General features: G+C 37.4%; 1 pseudogene across 1 annotated transcript; it reads left to right on the forward strand.

The window, feature by feature from the left end:
- The first annotated feature begins 4,141 nt into the window (after positions 1-4,141).
- On the forward strand, positions 4,142-25,348 carry LOC309835709 (hyaluronan synthase 2-like; annotated as a pseudogene). Its single transcript has 3 exons — positions 4,142-4,762; positions 22,938-23,039; positions 24,420-25,348. The product of its transcript is annotated as a hyaluronan synthase 2-like (transcript).
- Positions 25,349-26,689: the final 1,341 nt, after the last annotated feature.

Below are 26,689 nucleotides of genomic sequence, written 5' to 3' on the forward strand. Positions count from 1 at the left end.
TAAAACTTAGATACTTTCTCTGTGCTTTCGTGATGTAGATTTTCTACCCCATCTTCTCTAGGACCTACGATCCAAACATCTCCTATGTTTTCTTGTAAATGGCCTTCCTCCCCTTTATTGACTCAGAGTCCTACCTCTTCGTTAGCTCAGGATCTTATATAAGCCTCAATTACCTGGATACCTCTTGAGTCTTCAGATCTTTTGCGGACTCCTGTAAGTACATAATTAATTTTGTTTTTCTCTTGTTAATCTGTCTCATGTCATTTTAATTGTTTAACCAACCAAAAACCTAGAAAGGAAGAAAGGAAGAGTTTTTTCCACACTATAGTTACTATAAGGAATACAATGTGAAATAATGCCTCTTGGAGCTGAGTGATGTGTTATTAAAAAAAAAAAAACTGAGCAGATTTGAAGATTTAATTGGCTTTATTCAAGGATTCATTAATCAGGCAGCATCCTACCTAACAAGTAGAAAAGAGATTCCAGGAGCTATACAAAAATCTAAGGCACTTATGGGCAGAAGGAGGTGGGAAGAGAATGTCTGTAGCAAAGAATGGATTGTTTAAAGCAAGGTCACTTTCCTTTGGGGTAAGGAGGATATCTATCACAGATTACATCATTAGTGCTGACCAGGTAACTCCAGACTGACTAGTCACATTTCTGGGAGAGGTTGAAACTGCAATTAGGTTGGTTATTCAGTCTCAGTTTGCTGACAAAGGGCTTAGCACAGATGACTCCATTTTGGGCATATTGTTTCTTTTTAATAGATGTGATGTGGCCACACAACTGGTAACAACAAAGATGTTAGTAAGTGTTATGTCCACATTCAATTTGAAGTCTTAATGTGGACTAGGAAAATATAAATATAAAGCATATTCAGCAAGAAATTTTGCAGAAACAATTGTTTAGCCTAAGGTACCATTGAAAATAAATGTACTTAGCTTTCAAAAACTAGTCGAACTAAAGGAAAATATTAATTCTATGTAAAAATGACAAAACCCTGAAGTTGGTGTGAATGATTGAAGATGGGGACACTGCATTTATACCAATTATGTTCCTCATAAAAGTTCATTCTTTGAAGAGGAAGAAAATAACCTTCAGTGGGAGAAAAAAATGGGAATACTGTGATTTATAATAGGTAATATATATTTGGCTTTTGTCACATTTCTGGTACAGAGTTCCTAAAACCCTTGGAATTTCCTAAGTGATAAGAACATTGGAGGTGTCTTTGTTATGTTCATAAGGAGACTTTTGGAAAGCACCTAAGGATGGGGGCTGGTTGCCAGTGGAGCCAACCATGTGATTACAGATTGGAATATACACTCTCATGCCCAGACCTCTAGGGAGGGAAGAGGGGCTGGAGATTGAATATAATGGCCAATGGCCAATGAAGTAATCCATCTTGCCTATGTAATGAAGCCTCCATTAAAAACTCAAACAAGAAGGTTCAGAGAGCTTCTGGGTTGGTGAACATGTGGAGATTTGGGGAGAGTGGTGTGCTCGGAGAGGACACGGAAGGTCTGTGCACTTTCCCCACACCTTGCGTTATGCATTTATTCCGTGTGGTCGTTACTGAGTTATTTTATAATAAACCAGTAATGTAGTGAGTAAAAGGGTTTGTTTGGTTTGTTTTTGTTTTTTTTTTTGGTTATGTAAGCCAATCTAGCAAATTCATCGCATACACAAAAGAGGGTCTTGGAGACCTCAGATTTATAGCCTGTTGCTCAAAAGTACAGGTAACAACCTGAGATTTGGATGGGCATCTGAAGTGCTAGGAGGGAAGTCTTGTAGGACTGAATACTTAACCTATGGAATCAGATACTATCTCTGGGAAGACAGTGTCAGAATTGAGTTAAATTGTAGGACACCAAGGTGGTGTCCTGAGAACTGTTTGTTAGATGTGTGGAAAAACCCCCTCTGCTGTACTCATTAGAATTGGGCCCAGGAAACCAAAAAGAAAGACAAAATCAAAAAGACCTACCAGGCACCTCTTCTATACTCAGCATTGGAGATGCTTTGGGAAATACAGAAAATATGATCCTTCTATGTGGTACATATACACAATGGAATGCTACTCAGCCATAAAAAAGAACGAAATAATGCCATTTGCAGCAACATGTATGCAACTAGAGATCATCATACTAAGTGAAGTAAGTCAGAAAGAGAAAGACACCATATGATATCACTTATACCTGGAATTGAAATATGACACAAATGAACTTATCTAGGAAACAGAAACAAAATCAGGGACATAGAGAATAGACTGGTGGTCGCCAAGTTGGGGGTGGTGGGAGAAGGTAGGGTGGGAATTTGGGATTAGCAGATGCAAACTGGTATATATAGAATGGATAAACAACAAGGTCCTACTGTATAGCACAGGGAACTATATTCAATATACTGTGATAAACCATAATGGAAAATAATATGAAAAAGAATGTATATATATGTATAACTGAGTCACTTTGCTGTACAGCAGTAATTAAGACAACATTGTAATTCAACTATACTTTAATAAAAAATAAATTAAAAAAGAAAATACGATCCTTCTATACAGTAGTTGTTCAAAACCTTATTCATACAATCTGAAGGGAGGAGCACAAAACTGGCTATTATTAAGAACTGAAATTGCTTCAGGTCTAATGTGTTAAATCTTTTAAGAAGATGGGAAACTCACCTGTTGGAATTAAGCATGGTGCTATTTCTTCTTTCATTTATGATTTATTTCTACTAACATTCATTGTGTGCTTACTGTTCCAGTAAGTTTCCTGATCCCCAGAATCTAACCAGCTGGTGTCAGTGATGGTGGATGGGGGATACAGCCATCAAACAAAGAAACGCAATTCAGAATCGCAGGGGTTTGATAGAAGTCTGTGCAGGATATCTAGGCATAAAGTATTTTTAATGTCAACAGAGCCTTTGGGAATAATCAAGGCTAAACTCCCTCATTTAACAAATTAAAATCAAAAAAAACAAAACAAAACTGAGGCCCAGAGAGATAAAGTGACTGGCTTTAGGTTATATAGGTAGTTGATGGAAGAGCTAGTCTGAGAATCCAGTTATTCTGATCTTTAACCTCAGCTGGGTGCATGGAAAAAGTGTGAGCTGAGGGATTTGAATAAGAGGTGAGATGGAATTACACATGGGAAATTCAGCAAAACCTGTGGATTTTTCACTGGTCAGTATTGGGAGTGAGGGAACACCATGGTACAGGAAGAAAGTGTCTTGCTTGTTAGGAAGTTCAGGTTATACACTTATCTATGACCCCATACATAGAGTGCATCCTTAGAAAGATAATCTAATACACTAAAAACACTGCATCCGTATATTTGTTTAACACATTATGATTTTCAGTGGTATGTTGCACCATCATCTCATCTGATGTTTGAAAGAGTCCTCTGAGGCGTGCTGAAAGGGCATCCTTATACCTGTTTTGCAGATAAGCAAATTGAGGTGCAGAAAGTCCCACAGCTACTAAGGTGAGAAACTCAGGGTTATAAATGTCCATCGACAGAGGAATGGATAAAGAAGATGAGGTGCATATATAAAATGGAATTTACTCAGTCTTTTAAAAGAAAGAAATAATGCCATTTACAGCAGCATAGATGCATCTAGAGATTGTCATACTGAGTGAAGTAAGTCAGACAAAGAGAAATATCGTATGATATCCCTTACACGCAGAATCTAAAAAGAAATGAACTTATTTACAAAACAGAAACAGACTCACAGGCTTAGAGAACAAACTTATGGTTATGAGGGGGGAAGGGTGGGTGGAAGGGATAATTAAGGAGTTTGGGATCGACATGTACACACTGCCATATTTAAAGTTGATAACCAACAAGGACCTACTGTATAGCACAGGGAACTCTGCTTAATGTTATGTGGCAGCCTGGATGGGAGGAGAGTTTGGGGGAGAATGGATACATGTATATGTATGGCTGAGTCACTTTGCTGTGTGCCTGAAACTATCACAACATTGGCTATACTCCAATATAAAATAAAAAGTTTTTTTTAAAAAAGGAAAGAAACTCAGGGTTAGAACACCTGGAATGCTTCTAGTCCAATGCTCTCCCTGTGATGCTATGTATATAACAAGCATGGGACAAGCGTGGCTAACCAAGTGCATCATGTGATTATTTTATAGATGCATTGTGAGGAGTTTCTAAGTTTCCTGAGAATATCTGGAACCACGCTCTTTGGAGCCTCTCTCCTCACTGTAATGTTAGTTCCTTATATTGTTGGCTACCAATTTATCCATACAGATGATTACTATTTATCTTTTGGACCATATGGTGCCTTTTTAGCTTTACACTTCCTTATTCAAAACCTGTTTGCCTTTTTGGAGCACTGAAAAATGAAGAAATACTGAAATATCCCCGTTAACTTGAACAAAACTGTTGCTCTTTGCATTGCTGCGTATCAAGAAGATCCAGACTACTTATGGAAATGTTTGCGATCTGTGAAAAGGCTAACCTACCCTGGAATTAAAGTTGTCATGGTCACAGATGGAAACTTGGAAGATGACCTTTACATGATGGACATCTTCAGCGAAGTCATGGGCAGGGACAAATCAGCCACTTATATCTGGAAAAACAACTTTCACGTGAAAGGTCCTGGTCAGACAGATGGGTCACATAAAGAAAGCTCACAACTTGTCACACAGTTGGTCTTGTCCAACAGACATTTTTGCATCATGCAAAAATGGGGTGGAAAAAGAGAAGTCATGTACACGGCTTTCAGAGCACTGGGACGAAGTGTGGATTCTGTACACATAGGTTTCCACATCTTCCAGGACAAACATACGTTTAAATAAAGCATCTTTTGTATCTCTCCAGTCATATGCTATGACTTGTCCTATGACACAGTACTCCTTTCAGTTCATCTGAAAACAGCATGACTGTTGAAAGCACATTCCAAAAGAGAGAAAAAAAATCTTATGAAATGGTTAAGACAATGAAAATGCTTAACTTGTACAGTGTTATTGGTTGGAAATCAAGATTATTTTGAACAGGAGACTCGTCCTTCCTTCTCTCCCTCTATCTTACCTTTTCTTCCACCTTGGATGTGCCAACATTATTATTTTCCACAATCTTAAAATCACCAGCGTTGCCAAAAAATAGTGTCTGTCCCAGCAGAAGTGTCTTGAGAAAATCTGCAGGCCCAAGGAAGTGTTTCACAGAGACTAGGCAAAATGAGAATGGAGAAAACAAATTTTTTTTTTTTTTTTTTTTTTTTTTTTTTTGCGGGACGCAGGCCTCTCACTGTTGTGGCCTCTCCCGTTGCGGAGCACAGGCTCCAGACGCGCAGGCTCAGCGGCCGTGGCTCACGGGCCTAGCCACTCTGCGGCATGTGGGATCCTCCCGGACCGGGGCACGAACCTGTATCCCCTGCATTGGCAGGTGGACTCTCAACCGCTGCTCCACCAGGGAAGCCTGAGAAGACAATTTTGATTTAACAGGATAAGGAATTCAAAATTTAGACACAGAGAAAAAGAATAGGAAAATGAAAAAGGGTGGGGGAGATCAACTTTCCAGAGCAAAACCTAAGTCATGTTTATTTCACTTTCCAAACAGCATTACCTCATTCACTGCAACTTGAACTTTGAAAACATTTGTGATGTCGTTTGCTTGCATGAAAATCAGACAGGCTGTGTCTCTCATTAATTCCCTGCCTGCACACTCTTGGGTTTCTCCTCTCCTAGCTGTCATTGAGGTTTTCTTTTTTAGAGTGTTAGTAGGGCTCCTGTGAGTTTTCTTCCTTTGTTTTTTAAATTTAATTTAATTTAATTTTTTTACATAGCAGGTTCTTACTAGTTATCTATTTTATACATATTACTGTATATATGTCAATCCCAATCTCCCAATTCATTCCACCACCCCCTCCCTGCTTTCCCGCCTTGGTTTCCATACATTTGTTCTCTACATCTGTGTCTCTATTTCTGCCTTGCAAACCAGTTCATCTGTACCATTTTTCTTTTTTTTTCTTTTCTTCTTTTTAAACATCTTTATTGGAGTATAATTGCTTTACAATGGTGTGTTAGCTTCTGCTTTATAAAAAAGTGAATCAGTTATACATATACATATGTTCCCTTATCTCTTCCCTCTTGTACGATTTTTCTAGATTCCACATATATGCGTTAATATACGACATTTGTTTTTCCCTTTCTGACTTACTATACTAGGTATGACAGTCTCTAGGTCCACCCACAGCTCTACAAATGACCCAATTTTGCTCCTTTTTATAGCCTAGTAATATTCCATTGTATATATGTACCACATCTTCTTTATCCATTTGTCTGTCGATGGGCATCTAGGTTGCTTCCATGTCCTGGCTATTGTAAATAGTGCTGCAATGAACATTGGGGTGCATGTGTCTTTTTGAATTATGGGTTTCTCCGGGTATATGCCCCGTAGTGGGATTGCTGGGTCATATGGTAATTCGATTTTTAGTTTTTTAAGGAACCTCCATACTCTTCTCCATAGTGGCTGTATCAATTTACATTCCCACCAACAGTGCAAGAGAGTTCCTTTTTCTCCACACCCTCTCCAGCATTTGTTGTTTGTAGATTTTCTGATGATGCCCATTCTAACCAGTGTGAGGTAATACCTCATTGTAGTTTTGATTTGCATTTCTCCAATAATTAGTGATGTAGAGCATATTTTCATGTGCCAAGAGGCCATCTGTATGTCTTCTTTGGAGAAATATCCATTTAGGCCTTCTGCCCATTTTTTGATTGGGTTGTTTGATTTTTTAATATTGAGCTGCATGAGCTGTTTATATATTTTGGAGATTAATCCTTTGTCCATTGATTGGTTGCAAATATTTTCTCCCACTCTGGGGGTTGTCTTTTTGTCTTGTTTATGGTTTCCTTTACTGTGCAAGAGCTTTTAAGTTTCATTAAGTCCCATTTGTTTATTTTTGTTCTTATTTCCATTTCTCTAGGAAGTGGGTCAAAAAGGATCTTGCTGTGATTTATGTCATAGAGTGTTCTTCCTATGTTTTCCTCTAAGAGTTTTATAGAGTCTGGCCTTACATTTTGGTCTTCAATCCAAGAACATGGTATATCTCCCCATCTGTTTGTGTCATCTTTGATTTCTTTCATCAGTGTCTTATAGTTTTCTGCTTACAGGTCTTTTGTCTTCTTAGGTAGTTTATTCCTAGGTATTTTATTCTTTTAGTTGCAGTCGTAAATGGGAGTGTGTCCTTAATTTCTCTTTCTGATCTTTTGTTGTTAGTGTATAGGAATGCAAGAGATTTCTGTGCATTAATTTTGTATCCTGAAATTTTACCAAATTCTTTGATTAGCTCTAGTAGTTTTCTGGTGGCATCTTTAGGATTTTCTATGTATAGTATCACTTCACCTGCAAACAGTGACAATTTTACTTCTCCTTTTCCAATCTGTATTACTTTTATTTCTTTTTTTTCTCTGATTGCCGAGGCTAGGACTTCCAAAACTTGGTTGAATAATAGTGGCAACAGTGGACATCCTTGTCTTCCTCATGATCTTAGAGGAAGTGCTTTCAGTTTTTCACCATTGAGACTGATGCTTGCTGTAGGTTTGTCATATATGACCTTTATTATGTTGAGGTAAGATCCCTCTATGCCCACTTTATAGAGAGTTTTAATCATAAATGGGTGTTGAATTTTGTCAAAAGCTTTTTCTACATCTATTGAGGCTATCATACATTTTTTATCCTTCCATTTGTTAATATGGTGTATCACATAGATTGATTTGCATATATTGACGAATCCTTGCATCCCTGGGATAAATCCCACTTGATCATGATGTATGATCCTTTAATGTGCTGTTGGATTCTGTTTGCTAGTATTTTGTTGAGCATTTTTCATCTATATTCATCAGTGATATTGGTCTGTAATTTTCTTTTTTTGAAGTGTTTTTGTCTGGTTTTGGTATCAGGATGATGGTGGCCTCAGAGAATGAGTTTGGGAGTGTTCTTTCCTCTGCAATTTTTTGGAAGAGTTTGAGAAGGATGAGTGTTAGCTCTTCTCTAAATGTTTGATAGAATTCACCTGTGAAGCCATCTGGTCCTGGACTTTTGTTTGTTGGAAGGTTTTTAATCACAGCTTCAATTTCAGTGCTTGTGATTGGTCTGTTCATATTTTCTGTTTCTTCCTGGTTCAGTGTTGGAAGGTTATATCTTTCTAAGAATTTGTCCATTTCTTCCAGGTTGTCCTATTTATTGGCATAGAGTTGCTTGTAGTAGTCTCTTATGAAGTTTTGTATATCTGTGGTGTCCATTGTAACTTCTTTTTCATTTCTAATTTTATTGATTTGAGTCCTCTCCCCATTTTTCTTGATTAGTCTGGCTAAAGGTTTATCAATTTTGTTTATTTTCTCAAAGAACCAACTTTTAGTTTTATTGTTCTTTGCTATTGTTTTCTTTCTTTCTATTTCATTTATTTCTGCTCTGATCTTTATGATTTCTTTCCTTCTACTAACTTTGGGTTTTGTTTTTTCTTCTTTCTCTAGTTCCTTTAGGTGTAAGGTTAGATTGTTTATTTGAGATTTTTCTTTTCTCTTGAGGTAGGTAGGCTTGTATTGCTATAAACTTCCCTCTTGGACCTTCTTTTGCTGCATCCCATAGGTTTTGGATCGTCATGTTTTCATCATCATTTGTCTCTAGGTATTTTTTTTTATTTCTTCTTTGATTTCTTCTGATCAAATCTCTTGGTTATTTAGTAACATATTCTTTAGCCTCCATGTGTTTGTGTTTTTTACGTTTTTTTCCCTGTAACTGATTTCTAACCTCATAGCGTTGTGGTCAGAAAAGATGCTTGATATGATTTCAATTTTCTTAAATTTACCGAGACTTGATTTGTGACCCAAGATGTGATGTATCCTGAAGACTGTTCCATGCGCACTTGAGAAGAAAGTGTGGTCTGCTGTTTTCGGATGGAATGTCCTATAAATGTCAATCAAATCTATCAGGTCTACTGTGTCATTTAAAGCTTGTATTTCCTTATTAATTTTCTCTCTGGATGATCTGTCCATTTGTGTAGATGATCTGTCCATTGGTGTAAGTGAGTTGTTAAAGTCCCCTACTATTATTGTATTACTGTCGATTTCCTCTTTTATAGCTGTTAGCATTTGCCTTATGTATTGAGGTGCTCCTATGTTGGGTGTATAAATATTTATAATTGTTATATCTTTTTCTTGGATTGACCCCTTGATCAATATGTAGTGTCTTTCCTTGTCTCTTACAACATTCTTTATTTTAAAGTCTATTCTGTCTGATATGAGAATTGCTACTCCAGCTTTCTTTTGATTTCCATTTGAATGGAATATCTTTTTCCATCCCCTCACTTTCAGTCTGTATGTATCTCTAGGTCTAAAGTGGGTCTCTTGTAGACAGCATGTATATGGGTCTTGTTTTTGTATCCATCCAGCGAGCCTCTGTCTTTTGGTTGGGGCATTTAATCCATTCACATTTATGGTGATTATCGATATGTATGTTACTATTACCATTTTCTTAATTGTTTTGGGTTTGTTTTTGTAGGTCCTTATCGTCTCTTGTGTTTCCCACTTAGAGAAGTTCCTTTAGCATTTGTTGTAGAGCTGGTTTGGTGGTGCTGAATTCTTTTAGCTTTTGTTTGTCTGGAAAGCTTTTGATTTCTCCGTTGAACCTGAATGAGATCCTTGCTGGGTAGAGTAATCTTGGTTGTACGTTCTTCCCTTTCATCACTTTAAATATATCATGCCACTCCCTCTGGCTTGTAGAGATTCTGCTGAGAAATCAGCAGTTAACCTTATGGGAATTCCCTTGTATGTTATTTGTCATTTTCCCCTTGTTGCTTTTAATAATTTTTCTGTCTTTAATTTTTGTCAATTTGATTACTATGTGTCTCGGCGTGTTTCGCCTTGGGTTTATCCTGCCTGGGACTCTCTGCACTTTTTGGACTTGGGTGGCAGCTATTTCCTTTCCCATGTTAGGGAAGTTTTCAACTATAATACCTTCAAATATTTTCTCAGGTCCTTTCTCTCTCTCTTCTCCTTCTGGGACCCCCATAATACAAATGTTGGTGCATTTAATGTTGTCCCAGTGGTCTCTTAGTGTCTTCATTTCCTTTCATTCTTTTTTCTTTATTCTGTTCCAGAGCAGTGAATTCCACCATTCTGTCTTCCAGGTCACTTATCCGTTCCTCTGCCTCAGATATTCTGCTATTGATTCCTTCTAGTGCATTTTTCATTTCACTTACTGTATTGTTCATCTCTGTTTGTTTGTTCTTTAATTCTTGTAGGTGTTTGTTCTTTAATTCTTCTAAGTCTTTGTTAAACATTTCTTGCATCTTCTTGATCTTTGCCTCCATTCTTTTTCCGAGGTTCTGGATCATCTTCACTATCATTATTCTGAATTCTTTTTCTGGAAGGTTGTCTATCTCCACTTCATTTAGTTGGTTTTCTGGGGTTTTATTTGTTCCTTCATCTGGTAGATAGTCTTCTGCCTTTTCACTTTGTCTGTCTTTCTGTGAATGTGGTTTTCGTTTCACAGGCTGCAGGATTGTAGCTCTTCTTGCTTCTGCTGTCTGCCCCCTGGGAGATGAGGCTATCTAAGAGGCTTGTGCACATTTCCTGACGGGAGGGACTCATGGAGGTTAGAGCTGGGTGTTGCTCTGGTGGGCAGAGCTCAGTAAAACTTTAATCTGCTTTTCTGCTGATGGGTGGAGCTGAGTTCCCTCCCTATTTTTTGTGGCCTGGAGCAAACCAGCACTGGAGTCTACAGGCCCTTTGGTGGGGCTAGTGGCAGACTCTGGGAGGGCTCATGCCAAGGAGTACTTCCCAGAACTTCTGCTGCCAGTGTCCTTCCCCTCAGTGAGCCACAGCCACCCCCTGCATCTGCAGGAGACCATCCAACACTAGCAGATAGGTCTGGTTCAGTCTCCTATGTGGTCACTGCTCCTTCCCCCTGGGTCCTGATGCACACACTACTTTGTGTGTGCCCTCCAAGAGTGGAGTCTCTGTTTCCCCCAGTCCTGTCAAAGTCCTGAAGTCAAATCCCGCTAGCCCTCAAAGTCTTATTCTCTGGGAATTCCTCCTCCTGTTGCCAGACTCCCAGGTTGGGAAGCCTGATGTCAGCCTCAGAACCTTCACTCCAGTGGGTGGACTTCTGTGGTATAAGTGTTCTCCAGTTTGTGGGTCACCCACCCAGCAGTTATGGGATTTGACTTTACTGTGATTGCACCCCTCCTACCATCTCACTGCAGCTTCTCCTTTGTCTTTCGATGTGGGGTATCTTTTTTGTTGAGTTCCAGTGTCTTCCTTTCGATGATTGTTCAGCAGTTAGTTGTGATTCTGGTGCTCTTGCAAGAGGGAGTGAGCACACATCCTTCTACTCCACCATCTTCAACCAATCTCTCCTGTGAGTTTTCTAGTTGTAATTTTCTGCAGATGCTTTACTAGATTTTGGTCATAATAATATCAAGAAGGGAGAAATGTCTCTGGCTTACAAAATCCACTGGACACTCTTAGCCTTCTGTTGAAAGTAAAATTCTAGTTTTCAGAGGACGCATCATATTTTTTAGGGGTCTTTATGGGCATGAAGTGATGCCCAGTGGACCTCTTTGTGTAATGGGATAAAAATGGACTCTGGCTTTAATGTCAATTGACTGAGATTCTAGTCACAGTTTTTAGTAGGTGGTTGACCTTGAGCAAGACCACCTCCCAAACCTCGGTTATCTGGATACAAGAAACTAATCTCATAAAGGGTTTGAGATAATTATTTCAAATCATGTATCCAAAGGGACTTAACAAAAGTTGTTAATAATGGTATTGTTAATATTATTAAAAAGTTTGCTGACAATACTATTGTTATTTTCTTATATGATCATCTAGTCCTTACTTCAAAATATAGTACATGTCAATGCCCACCACACAGTGAATTCAGTTAATCTCTGAAGAGTTTTGAAACATTTCTTAAGTTGACGTCATCTGCATATTAATCACTCTTCTAGGGAGTTGATAGAGTTTCACTCCCAAGTTCTTCTAATTTCTAGAACTATCACAATTTAGGTAGTTGTAATTAACTCAGGACATTTTTACATATTTGCCTTTTGCAACTTCAGGCCCAGATGAGAAAGTAAAATGAAATATTTAAAGGAAGGGATGACTTGGAAACTTGCAGAGGATTTGAAGAATGAAACCTAAAAGGAGAGAACATCTATTTTGATATTTTCCCTTTAATTCTGGTTAAAACCGTCATTACATTTGTTATTTCTAATCAAGAATTCATCGTGTGGGGTTTCCTTTTTTTTTTTTTTTTAAACCTGCTCTTCCTAAATCTACATCTCCCATCTTTTTTGTTTTGAATTTTGCTTGTATTCTTGACAACTTGACATTGTACCTGTCCAGGAAAAAAATAATATAAAGTATGAAATGTTAGAATAGCCTTCCTGCTACAGACCTAACCAGGCTTGAGAAATTTCCTTCCTTCAGGGTGAAGCCTCCAGATAGACTGACCCTAGCAGCAGCTGTTAACTGGGCCCTGAATCCTTTGTAGACTCTCAGCCCATTCCAACCATCTAAACCGGGTAAAAAATCTTTTGGCATTCTGAGACCAGTAAATTCCATTCAGTCATCCCTCATGAAATCCCCAGATACTTAACCATCCTTGCCCTATAGCAGTGGAAATTTCTAAAATTTAAATATATGTATAACAGATTTACTTTGCTGTACACCTGAAATTAACACAACATTGTAAATCAACTATACTTCAATAAATATTGAATAAAAAATATACTCTCATCTACCATTCTGACTGACCCAAGGTCCAAGAGTTGCAGAGCAGGAGCCACAGAAAGACAAAGGGGGAGGAGTTGAGGTTATTGACTCCTGAGCATTACAAGTGATTGAATGTGGAGTTCAAGTTGGTTCGGGATGGAAGGAAGCAAAGTTCAGGTGCTAATACACAAGAGAGAATGGGGGTAGGGGAAGAAATGGACCATCTGCTCATACTTGCTAACCTGGCTAGAGAACACTGTTTAACTGTGCAGAGAGATGGCCAAAATGATTGGTTTCCAGTTGCAGCTGGATCCTCAGCACTGGTCAGCACTCTTTTCATTTGATTTGACCTTGAGTAAATGTTTTGCTTATTGTTCTCATGTCTCTTATTTCATATTTTCACCACTTGGCCAAGGCCTTACCCAAACTCCTCCCTGCTTAACTACCTATGATCTTGCCTCCTATGAAAGAGAATATCAAAAATATGTGTTCTGAAGGTTGTCAAGATCTTCTTTACTCTCTCCTGCTTACAGTTTCAAAGGTACCCTTCCTATCTCAAGGGTAACCTTCCATCTACTCTCCTGGGCTCTCTGGGTAGGCATCCTCTGGTCTATTCCAGACCAATCTTTATCAGTTATCACCTCTTCCTCTATCTTTCTCAGCTGTCATTTCTAGTCTTCTCTACTGACTACTGTCTCAGTTTTATAGCCCCTCAAATAATTAATACTGACCTGGAATATTGAGGGAAGATTTAGTCTAGGATAAATGCAATGTGGTAGAGAATTCATCCGTGATGCTAGTGGCTCCTTTCAGAGACAGAGAAGATAGAAAAACAGAAGAAGAAAAATAACAAAATGACAAAACAAAGACGTGGAGAATGAGAAATAAAGAGGAGGATGAGGAAGATTTTCTTAATTTTGAATCAAAGTATTTTCTGGAGAAACTTTTTTTTTTTCAAAGAAGGACAGATTCTGTTCTGTCTAGATATGGCTCAAGGTAGGGCAAAAGTCTTTCTTATCTTTTCAAATTAGTATTTATGTTAGCTTTTTTATTTGCCAAAATAACACATGATTAGGGCAGTGTGTTTTTTAAAAATGTAGAAAATCACAATGAGCAAAATTAAAATCATCTGCAGAAAATACTTGACTCAAACATAGATTGTCAAATATAATACTTTCTAGCATATATCTCTCTTTTTTCCCTTCTTTTTTTAAAATTTAATTTAATCTTTTAAATTTATTTTTTAATTGATATATAATTGCTTTACAATGCTGTGTTAGTTTCTGCTGTACAATGAAGTGAATCAGCTATATGTATACCTGTATCCCCTCCCTCTTGGGCCTCCCTCTCCCACCCGACTCCCACCCATCTAGGTCTTCACAGAGCACTAAGCTGAACTCCCTGTGCTATACAGCAGATTCCCACTAACTACCTATTTTACACATGGTACTATTTCCTCTTCATTTATTTGGTCTTATAGGTTTTTACCTTGCTCCTTCATCTGTGACTATTTTTGTTGCTTCATTTTTTTTTTTTTTTTTTCTTTATGGGTGGGATTGCGTTCCTGTCTTACTGGTTGTTTGGCCTGAAGCTTCCAGCACTGGAGTTTGTAGGCTGTTGGGTAGAGCTGGGTCTTGGTGCTGAGATGAAGACCTCTGGGAGACCTCACTCCGATGAATATTCCCTGGGGTCTGAGGTTCTCTGTTAGTCCAGTTGTTTGGACTCAGAGCTCCCACTGCAGAAGCTCAGGCCTGACCCCTGGCTCGTGAACCAAGATCCCACAAGCTGCACAGGGTGGCAAAAAAAAAAAAAAAAGAAGAAAAAAAGGAGTAGAACAATAACAAAGAGTAAAAAATAAAATAAGATTAGAAAACTAACAGATATGTTAGAAAAAATAAAAATATAGATGAAACAACAACGGGAAGGTAAAACAGTCCCCTTCTTTTTAAAAAAAAATTTGAGGGACTTTCCTGGCAGTCCAGTGGTTAAGACTTTACCTTCCAATGCAGGGGATGTGGGTTCAATCCCTGGTTGGTGATCCCTAAGATCCCACACACCTTGTGGCCAAAGAACCAAAAAGTAAAACAAAAGCAATATTGTAACAAATTCAATAAAGACTTTAAAAATGGCCCACACCAAAAAACTCTTTAAAAGAAGAAATTTTAAATTATGTTATACTTGCCTTTTTGCATCATTTTTTAAATCTACAATATCAGAAGACTTTAAGTATCCTGTGACATCTAGATTATTTAATTGCTTTAACATATCTCCTGTCACTGAATGTGGATTTTACAATGTAAATGGCTATCAGTCTGTGTGATGAAAGAGAAAAATTATCTCAGGAAGTGTGCATTAGGGATTTCCCACGTGGAAAATATACAATACTGTAAATATGAACATTTTCTAAAAAGAAAGTATATAGGAGACAACTGTGTTAATACAGTAAGTCCCCTAAATACGAACCTTCGAGTTGCAAACTTTCAAAGATGCGAACATGTGTTCGCATGTCCAATCACATAAGTTAGTTCATGTGTCTGGCATACCTTGTCATGTGCGTGCATCCTCTACAAGTGGTTGTGCTTTTGTGTACTTTACTGTACAGTACTGTATAGAGTACAGTAGAACAGTATCTTTATTTCAAGACCAGGATGTCCAGAAGTAAGCATAAAAGCAGCAGTGATGTAGCTGCTACTGCAGTACTTTTCAAGGTAATGTATTGTAAGATTAAAAATGTTTTCTTTATTTTTTGTGATTGTTTGTTTTTTTATGTATTATTTGTGTGAAAAGTATTATAAACCTACTACAGTAAAGTACTATATAGCCGATTGTGTTAGTTGGGTACCTAGGCTAACTTTGTTGGACTTAACGAACAAATTGGACTTATCGAACATGCTCTTGGAAAAGAACTCGTTCATAGGTAGGGGACTTATTGTAAATACGAATATTTTCTAAAAGGAAAGTATATAGGAGACAACTTTATTATTAACTTAATCAGGTAGCATCCTAGGTATCCAAGATTCACTAAGCAGGAGAAAAGTAAGACTGAATCATTCATAATAGTAGAGTTGACCCTTATTATTTATGAATTCTGTATTTGTAAATTAACCTACTCACTAAATTGTATTCGCTACCCCAAAATCAACAGTTGCAGTGCTTTTGTAGTCATTTGCAGACACGTGCAGAGTGGCAAAAGATTTGATTTGCCCAATTTGCACGTTCCCTGCTAAAGTCAAACAAGATTATGCTTGCCTTCTTGTCTCAGTTTTTAGATAGTAAACGTATAACATCTTTAGTTATTTGTTATGGTAACAAATACCATATTTTTGCTTAAAATGGTCCCCAACTGCAGCGTCAAAGTGCTATCCAGGGTTCGTAACACACAAAGACTATAATTGCTTTATGGAGAAAATAGGTTTGTTAGATGAGCTTTACTCAGGCATGAGTTATAGTGTAGTTATAGTTGGACATGAGTTCACTGTCAATGAATTGTGTGTGTGTGTGTGTGTGTGTGTGTGTTTTAAAACAGAAGCACAAATAAAAAAAGTTTAGACATTAATCACTAGACAAAAATATTGTGATCAGAGTCTTGGAGGACTCTAACCCTATATTTCTGCTGGAAGCAAATTTTGATATTTGCTAATTCATTGTTCATAGAAACTTGGTAGAACATAGCTACTGTGAATAATGAGAATTGAATGTATATAATATTTGATTGGTTCCTGTTCTATATAGGAAGTCTAAGAGTAACTTAAATATTCTGAGGGCCGATGTTGAGAATGTTATATAATACGTTTCTTTGTATTCTTCATTTTATAGGATAAGATTAAGAGCACATTGAACTAGGAAAGGGAAAATCTGAATCTAGATTCAACTTAGTTGTTTAGATTGGTGTTTAAAGGCCACCATTATAGGATTTCCTGATTCCCTTTTTTAGAATAAGAATTCCAAACATTTGGAATAAGGGTGTTTCATTGCTTAAGACTTAGAGGTGACAACATTTGGTTTCTCACTTTTCCAGCTGGCTTGTCACCTTTGCTTTACACCTTCTATAAACTTCACTTATATTTAAGCCTTCCTAAAAAGGAAAGGAGAATAACCAAATGATTCCTTTTTTAAAAAATTCAATGTTTTGAAGATATTCTAGGTTGAGCAGAGACCAGAATTATTTTATAAAAATTTGGGTAATTCATCCTACCAAAGAAGGAATATATCTTCCTAATCTCTTTCAAGAAGAGTAATAAAGAAATGCCAAATTGTATAGGTATCCAGAAGTAGAGGCTTTCCATTGGCTAGATTTGAGATCTTATACCATAAACCAAATACTATAAGAGAGGATTGTCCTCCCCATTCTCCATCTCTCTCCCAAAAGAAAGATTATCTTTTTTTTTTCCTGTGAGGACATTTTTTTTTTCTGAAATTATTTTACTCATTAATTTCAAATGGGCTTTTTAGCTCTAAAATTCTTAGATTTTATGATTTTGTATTTGCACTCCCATCATTCGCCATTATGTATTTGTTGCTTAATCTGAAGCTGGTAAATTTAGCTGCATGCTTACATGTAAGTTCCATTTATCCAGAATGCAAATAAATAGAAAAAGATTTTTTTAAATGAAAATATCATGTAATATTGATAAAGTCCTAGAAGTCTGTTTAATATAATTAATGACCATAAGCTGTGAATTTTGATTGAGCTTTTGGTCAACTGTGTGCAATATTCTATTTTCGTGAAAGTTTTTTTTTTTTTTTTTTTTTGCGGTACGCGGGCCTCTCACTGGCCGCGGGCTCCTCTCCTGTTGCGGAGCCCAGACTCTGGACACGCAGGCTCAGCGGCCATGGCTCACGGGCCCAGCCGCTCCGCAGCATGTGGGATCTTCCCAGACTGGGGCACGAACCCGTGTCCCCTGCATCGGCAGGCGGACTCCCAACCACTGCGCCACCAGGAAAGCCCCATGAAGGTTATTTTTTGTCCCAGTTCTTTGGTTTCCCCCATCTTCTGCATGCATATGGTCCCACACAAATTACCAGTCATATGTACTCTTTTTCATCAAACAATGCAGTTCTTAGGGCCTATATTAAACAGATAAAACTGTGTCATATATATTTATGTACTTCCAAAACCAAAGATTATGTTTCATTTTGAGTAGTATCACATTCAGCAGGGTCAAAGTCAATGAAGAGATGCTGACTCAAGATGCAACAAATGCTTTTGTAAATTTCCACGGGTCCAGCCTTTACTACAGGAACTTTCATACATTGTACTCCAAGGATATAATTCATGCTATAAATGAATCATAATCAGCTGTAAACTCTTCTCTAATATAATTCTTTCCTTAGTAGATGGCCCAATCTAAGGATTCTTACATTGCCTTTTCAGGTACACTGACTTGTTTATGTTTGTTGGACATTGGATCAGGCATTAGTTTTTGCTCTCTGTGTCATATTTTATTTACAGTGATGATAAGAACTCCTTTCCTCATTGGATTAGTGTCCTTAGTTTCTGCCTCTGGTTTTGATTTATCACTTCTTAGTATATATATATGCCTTCCTTTTATTGAGCATTTACTATGAGCTAGTCCTTTTAAGTGCTATAAATACATTACCTAATTCTCCATCACAATAAACCTATGATGTGGATATAATTATCCATATTTTTCACCCAAGAGATGGGGACTTAGAAAGATGAGGTGAGGAGTCTAAGGTTAAGAAGCTAGTCCAAATGAATATAACTGGTCAATGGTGGATTGTGACTCAGATCTGTCTGATTCCAAGATTTTGCATAGTGCTTTCTTTTCCTTTCAGTAATGTGCTTACTTTGGTCTGGTACTCTTAGGACTTCAGGGGGCTGGAACCATATTGTGTTTGCTGGTAAATAACTATATGTGAATTTTTGTTGTTGTTGTTCTGGCTGACCCCTTTTCACTAGAGAAATGTCCCAGGGGAAGGAAGAGTAAGGAGGACTTTCCATTTATTTTGTGGTTAAGTGGTGGCAGGGAAACTAGGTAGTTGGGTCACAATCAAGAGTAGTTTCAAAATGTGGTAGAAAGAAATAGTCTCGCTGGGTTCAGGTTAAGGTGAAGAGTCAAGATTAAGAAAGGATTGAGGTTTACAAGCAGGCAGAGGGTGAAAGCAGTAGCAACAGAATGAGTCTTGATTAATCTTCAGCCTGTTTCCTCATCGAAGGCAGCCAGAATAGTTAAGGCTTCCTCTTGCTGTGTAGCTCTCAGAGCCCTTTGAAGTGGTGCGGGGCAGGCAGAGGTGGAGAATCCATCAGTCAGTCTGAAAGGAAATACGTTTAAAAAAAGGTGAAACATGGATACTCAGCATTTTAGACTTGGGTCTTAGAAGTTGAAAAACATATGGTAGAATAACTAACAATATTTCTACAGGATATTTTGATTTAAATTGTTGTGAGGTAGATTAACTAAGATCAGTGAGATAAATTGGAATGGACTTCAGTCTAACAGCTTATTTAACACATTTATAGCAATTTATATATCTATAGGTGTTTTGGATACATTGGAACTTGTTCATTGTGATAAGATATTCTTGATATGTAATCCATTCTCATGTTCCTTTTGGTGATTCTCTTTACTGAGTCACCTGTTCATGGTGATAAGTGGGTTTACTTAGCAAGTATAAACAATTAAAGATTATTACCCTATACTAATGGCATATATGACTTTTCTGTGAGCCTTTGTAATTTACCGAGTACTTTTACATACAGTGTACCACTCTGGTATCATGATGATGGTAACAGTTTGTTCAAGGTCATAAAAGTAGTAAGCCTCTTGATTTGTTGTAATAGTCAAATCTTGGCCTATTATAAGAATAGGAGATAGAGGCAATCGTAAAAACCTCTAGTAGAGTTAAATGGAGACTTAGAACATACTTTATCTCAACTTGTTCTTTTAGTTTGTTCTTTGTTTTTTTATGAAAGAGACCCACCCCCGGCTCCCCAACCAATTCTTTTAGGCTCAGGGTTGGCATACTTGCTTGTAAAAGGCCTGATAGAAACCATTAAGCTTTGCGGGCTATATGGTCTGTGTTGCAGCTATTCAACTTTGCTGTTTTAGTGTGAAAGCAGCCATAGATAATATGAAACTGAATGTGCATGACTGGGTTCCAATAAAACTTTATTTATGGCCACTGGAATTTGAATTTCATATAATTTCCATGTATCACAAAAAATTATTTTTCAATTTTTTTTCAGCTATTTAAAAAGGTAAAAGCTATTTTTAACCCCCAGGCCATACAGAAATTGGTGGGAAGGCAGACTCGTCCGTAGACCTTAGTTCGCCAACTCCTGTTTTAGATACGGAGAAAGCGGCGGCACTGTCTCTTGGCTAGAACAGTGAAGGACAGGGAGCCATGGTCTTAAGCAATTTAGCCGATGATTCTGTGGTTAAGACTGAGGTGGCTGGTTCCTCCCAATAACGTCTTCTTGTCTTGACATTTTCCGCTCATTTTAGTCAAAATTTAGTGACTTTGCCTCATTTCCATATCTCCTAGTGAGAAATCTTATGACTGGCGATCATGTAGTTTAAACAAATTACAGTGATACATTCAGCGTGGACAGAAAGACATTTTGATTTGTTCTCCAATTGTTTCCTGTGTGCAAATCAGTCCTGTGGTTTTTCCCAGTGTGAGGTTAAGCTACTTGTGAACTGGTGTATTTCTCCCACAGTTTCTAGCCCAGAGCTAAACAGCCAACATTCGTGAAATCGCACACTTCTCATTAATTGGTGAGGAGACAGCTAGAAATCCTGTTTTTACTAGACTGATTTTAAGAAGGGCTAGAGTTATACCCTTTACACACAAACAAATTAATACTGTTATATCCATGAACATACATGCTTTCACAGACTGTCATCGACGGTGGTTTTCTAGTTGGCATTCTATCACCAAAGAACATCCAGAAATTGAACTTCTTTAGAAAACTCTTTGATCCCACTATAACAAACCCCTCCCAGGAGATTTCTGAGAGCTTTCCCTTCTGACAGTTAAACTCACCATGTGAACAATCTCTCTCTGAGAACTTCTGGCACTTTGCTGTTGGAAACTGGGAGGGGCAGGGCCAATTTAGATATGCAGAACCTCAGAAGTTTGGTTCAAGTTTAGTCATTTCACAGAGGCAGTTCCCTTGGCTTGCTTATCTTACAAGCAGGCGGAGTTACTTGAACATTAATTCTAGGTTGCCCCCTTCCTGTTGTTTTTAGTCTTATTTTAGCTTTCTGGTTTTACCTTTCCCAGCTTGAGTCAATAGAGGTGGGTGTGGCCATAAACTCTGGATGCTGAGAGGTGGAAAGGTGGCTTTGAAATTATGCCTTCACTTTCTACTACCCTAGTTACTGGCCTGCCAGGCTTATAGCTGTATACCAAACAGTGACAGACAAGGCATGAGAGAGCAAAATATCGCTATTGGAGGAATTTGCTTAGGTTTCTGAGGCTTGGAACCCTTGAGTATAAACTGAAGTATTAGAAAAATCCTATTTTCTACAATGAAAGCCTTATGCCTAGTTTTTGTCTAAATTGTTTCCCCTAGAAAAGTGAGACCATGCTGGGCCAATATAGAAGGCCAAGAAAACAATAAACGGGTTTTATTTAGAAAATATATTTATTATGCTTCTAAATAAGCAATATAAAATTAAAAATTCAGAAGTTAACCCAAAATTGCTATAATGAGTTAAATCTAGAGAGGTGATGAGTTCAGTTTTTATAACCGGATACCCTATATACTTCTTAAGTCATATGTTCCAATAATGCAGTTAAATTGCTGTTTTCACCAACATTTTTATTAGTATATAATCTTTTCAGAAAAAAACACCAATTAGTAAAACTGACACAGACGCAGTTTTTAAAATGCTGGGATTCCTTAACTTATTACGTGAGCAGGTCGTGCTACATATGTATAAATTCTCCTTCAACTGTGAGAGTTTATGCTTCTACAAATTATTTTCTTAGTTTTTTTTTTTCAAAACTGGTATATCAAATCCCTACTATTTTTATAAAGTAGTGAAAAAACTGTAAAAATAATTGCTTGTGATATAAATAATTAGGCTAAGTCTTGATTAAATTCCATCTAGGGCTGCCAGACTTGTTGGCAAAATAATGGGAATTACAGATAATACGCCCATATCTGCCAACCATGTCATTTATTGTTTGGATGGGATGTGAAACTGGTTCATTACATGTTAGCTCTGATCAATTTATATCTACCATGGCCTTGCTACATTCCCAGAAAAGAATAATATTAAAAAACAAAACACAATTCAACTGAGTAAATTTGAAGGTCCAATAATTGGCTTTATTTAATGATTCATGAGTCAGGCAGCATCCCATCTTAGCAGATAGGAGCTCTGAGAAGCTGTACATAATGGAAGGGTTTTGGTTTTTTTTATTTGCTTTGTTTTGTTTTGTTTTCTGGCAGAAAGGGCTGGAAAAAGGAAGTTTCTAGCAAAAAGTGGATTGTTTCAGGCAAGGTTACCTTCTTTTGGGAGAAGCTGGGGCTTCTATCCGGCAGATTTCCTCACTAGTGCTGACCAGGTAATTCCATATTGACTGCTTGAAAGTCACATTCCTTGCAGAGGCTTAAATTATAATTAGGTTCAATATTAAGTCTTGGTTTGCTGACATGGGGCCAAGCACAACTGACTCCATTTTGGGCCTGTTGTTTCTTTTTAACAATTTCCACATTTAGATTAGACTCTCACCTTAACAGAAATGTGATCAAAATTTAAGGAACTGTTCTTTAAAAAAATTAGGAGATATTTTTTAGGAACATTTGCTTGGCACTTAGTGACTGTGAACATGTATTTAAAGCTTTTGAGAGAATACAACACACCAGGGAGAGTACGGTGACTATTATAAGCAGGATAATTCCCAATGTCTGAAGAGCACTTTAGAGCCATGGTCCTCAAGACCCAAACCAATCAAAATCAAATAAGTCCAAGAAAAGACCTCATCAAAGGAGTCATCTTTTTAAGCCAAGTGTTTTGCTCACTGATCTTGTGTAACTGAGTTTCAATTTCCCCAGAAGTGTTAAGGTAATCCCCCTTAGCAATGTCTTGGGAGATGGGTGACTGAGTTATCCTTCCAGGCTAATGCCAGAGTATTGAAAGATATCATATATATGCCCACTTTTGACTACATGGAGTACACTCATCATCTTCTCTTCTTTAATTTACTTCTTACTTCTTCTTTGCAGGTTTGTGATTCAGACACTATGCTTGACTCTGCCTCAACTGTGGAGATGGTAACAGTTTCAGAAGAAGACCCCAACGTTGGAGGTGTCCGGGGAGATGTCCAGGTACATATGGCTTCACTTTTTGCATGAGTCACTTTTAGTAGCACCCTCACTCATTGAGTCCTTGGACATATATTTACTACACACCAAACTCTGTGCCACGTATTGGTTTTGGTGCTGGAGACACATTAGAATGTGCCTCGAACACACTTTACTGTGTCTTCTCTTGTTTAAATTAAAATAATTTATGATTTCTTTGCTTAATCCTGGGTTATAACTCACATATGTGGTGGCTGATAAGTCATCTGAAATATAATGTAAGTGTGTATGGTTTCCACCATCTCTTCTTGAGCCATAACTTAACGTTCTGATAAAATGATGTTGGAACCCATTTAATACAAGGGTTAAAAAATGGAAGTATGGCAGGGAATGGATTCTACATCTCATACCTATGTATTTAAAACCCATGGTTTTCCAATTATTTACTTCCTATTATTTGCTATCAATGCGGAAACAATTAGTGAAACAAACATTAATATTGTTATTAATCGTTATCAATATTAATATTGAAATGTATGGGATGGGAAAACAAAGATGTGAAAATATGTGAGGTTTAAAATGACTCCTTTGCAAAAGTGCAATTAGCTTTTAGCAAAAGATGAGAAGCATATGGAAATATAACTTTAAATTTAAAGTTTTAAATTGCATTGCATTGCTGTATAACCCATATTTATATGCATGGTAATACTGAAGGGGAAGAAAACGCACTAGATGGACACAGAAATAGCCTGGTGATAAAAAAGAAGCATGCAAAATTCAGATGAAAACTGAACAAAGTTGAGACAGAGGAGATAATTATGAAATATTGCCAAGAAAAAACTGATAATTTTCAACAGCCTTTGTATAGAGCCTTATTTCAGGATTCAAGTTTTGGGTAGAAGCCAGAGCAAACCATTTTATCATTGGCATTGCAAAAAAGTAGGGAGGAAGGAGAAGGAAAATTAGCAGAATTGCATGAGTTGGAAATTAACCAGAGTGGGAGAGAATAGGACTTAAAAATTTTCAAATATTAGATGGTAAGAAAGAGTGGCAGAGAACTTAGGAGCTGAGAATTAAGCCTAAAAAACCCCTCAATATTATAACATAACAACAAGAACAGGAACAAAAAATCATAGCAAAAAATTACAGAGGATGATGAAGTAGAAAAAAATATTTATTATCAATGAGTCCCAATATATGCACTCCACTTATCAAACAATCCAGTACTACAGGATCAGAGAAAATAAAATATGACCATGTCAAAAATAGGAAGAAAGCCAAAATGGGCAAATAAAATAACAAAACACTAGGTAATGACCTCAAGATGGTGCAGATTTTTTTGGAATTTTTAGCTGAGTTTTACCTTTATTTAATTATTTTTAGTTACTTTTATTTTTCTTGCAGATTTTAAACAAGTATGATTCCTGGATCTCTTTCCTCAGCAGTGTGAGGTACTGAATGGCTTTTTAACATAGAAAGGGCCTGTCAGTCTTATTTTGGATGTGTCCAGTGCATTAGTGGACCTCTGGGAATGTACAGAAACTCCTTATTGCATGAATTTGTGGAAGACTGGTACAATCAAGAATTTATGGGCAGCCAGTGTAGTTTTGGAGATGACAGACATCTAACGAACCGAGTGCTGAGTCTGGGCTATGCAACAAAATACACAGCTCGATCCAAGTGCCTTACTGAAACACCTATAGAATATCTCAGATGGTTAAACCAGCAGACCCGTTGGAGCAAGTCCTACTTCCGAGAGTGGCTGTACAATGCCATGTAGTTTCATAAACATCACTTGTGGATGACCTATGAAGCAGTCATCACTGGGTTCTTCCCTTTCTTTCTCATTGCCACAGTAATCCGGTTCTTCTACAGGGGTAACGTTTGGAACATCCTCCTCTTCTTGTTAACCATCAAGTTAGTAGCTCTCATAAAATCATCTCTGCTACCTGCCTTAGAGGAAATATTGTCATGCTCTTCATGTCCTCCTACACAGTGTTATACATGTCAAGTTTACTTCCTGTTAAGATGTTTGCAATTTTAACCATAAACAAACCTGATGGGGCACATCTGGAAGGAAAACCATTGTTGTTAACTTCATGGGACTCATTCCAGTATTGGTTTGGTCTGTAATCCTTCTGGGTGGCTTGATTTTCACCATTTATGAGGAATCTAAAAAGTTATTCTCAGAATCCAAAAAGAAAGTTCTAACTATTTCATCATCCATCTATATATGCTGTTGGGTAGTGGTTTTGACACTGTATGTCGTTTTTATCAAAAAATGTGGCAGGCAGAAGAAGAAACAACAGTACGACATGATGCTTGATATATAATCTTACATTGAGGTTTGCAGACATACACAAAGCCTTCTTCCTCTAGGAGCTGTGCTGATTGTACAGAACTGTGGCGTCAGATTATGGCAACAAAGGAGACATATCACTGCTGCTGGGACTTTTACAAAGACATTTCTATGGGTTTATTTTGATTCTGCCAAATTATGCCTCCTCAACAAGAGGAAGCTCAGATTTACCCTGTTATTTCTGTAAAAGTGAAAAGAATTTTGGTTATGCAATTATTCCTACAGCACATCCACCTAACAGTGTTTTGCTCCTGTATACCTCACTAGCCATGCTTTATGTGGGTTATCATGGAAGAAATGGATTTTGGAAACTCAAGGAAAAGTTCTTTCAACACATACAACCTCTATATTTAAAATAGATGGACTTTCCCTGGAGGCGCAGTGGTTAAGAATCCACCTGCCAATGCAGGGGACACAGGTTCGATCCCTGGTCCCAGAAGAGCTCACATGTCGCGGAGCAACTAAGCCCGTGTGCCACAACTACTGAGCCCGCACTCTAGAGCCCACGAGCCACAACTACTGAGCCTGCGTGCCACAACTACTGAAGCCCGCGTGCCTAGAGCCCACACTTCACAACAAGAGAAGCTACCACAATGAGAAGCCCACGCACCACAACGAAGAGTAGCCCTGCTTGCTGCAACAAATACCCAATGCAACAAAAAATAAAATAAATAAATTTTTATAAAGTAGCAATATCAAAAATAAAATAAAATAGTTAACCAACAAGGACCTACTGTATAGCACAGGAAATGCTGCTCAATATTCTGTAACAACCTAAATGGGAGAAGAATTTGAAAAAGAATAAACACATGTGTATGTATAATTGAATCACTTTGCTGTACACCAGAAGCTGACACAACATTGTTAATCAACTACGCTCCAATATAAAATAAAAATTATAAAAACAAAAACATATACAATCTAACTTATGGACTGTGTTGACAGCTAGCTTTTATTTAAGAAAGACTTCCTACTTAACTTTACCAAATGAAATGCCGAAAGAAATTTTACAGGCTGTTGGTTACGCTGCATTTTTAAATAATTACACTGCTTCAAAATATTGTATACCAATTGTTAAAACCAGTTCTGCATTTGCTATATTTTACTTCTCTCTCAAAATACACCTGTGCTTCCTTTTTAAAAATTAAAATACATTATGGAAAAAAATCATACTTAAAAATCCTACCCAGAATGTGGAGCTTGATTAACTGCTGCTGCTCATTATAGAAGGAATAAAATGTTTCCTCTCTCTCTCCCTTTTAAAAATTTGTAGTTTATTTCTTTGAAAAACTGCTTCAATTTTCAATATTTTAAC

Source organism: Grampus griseus (genome assembly GCF_964374135.1).
Source record: "Grampus griseus genome assembly, chromosome: 17".
Taxonomy (NCBI): domain Eukaryota; kingdom Metazoa; phylum Chordata; class Mammalia; order Artiodactyla; family Delphinidae; genus Grampus; species Grampus griseus.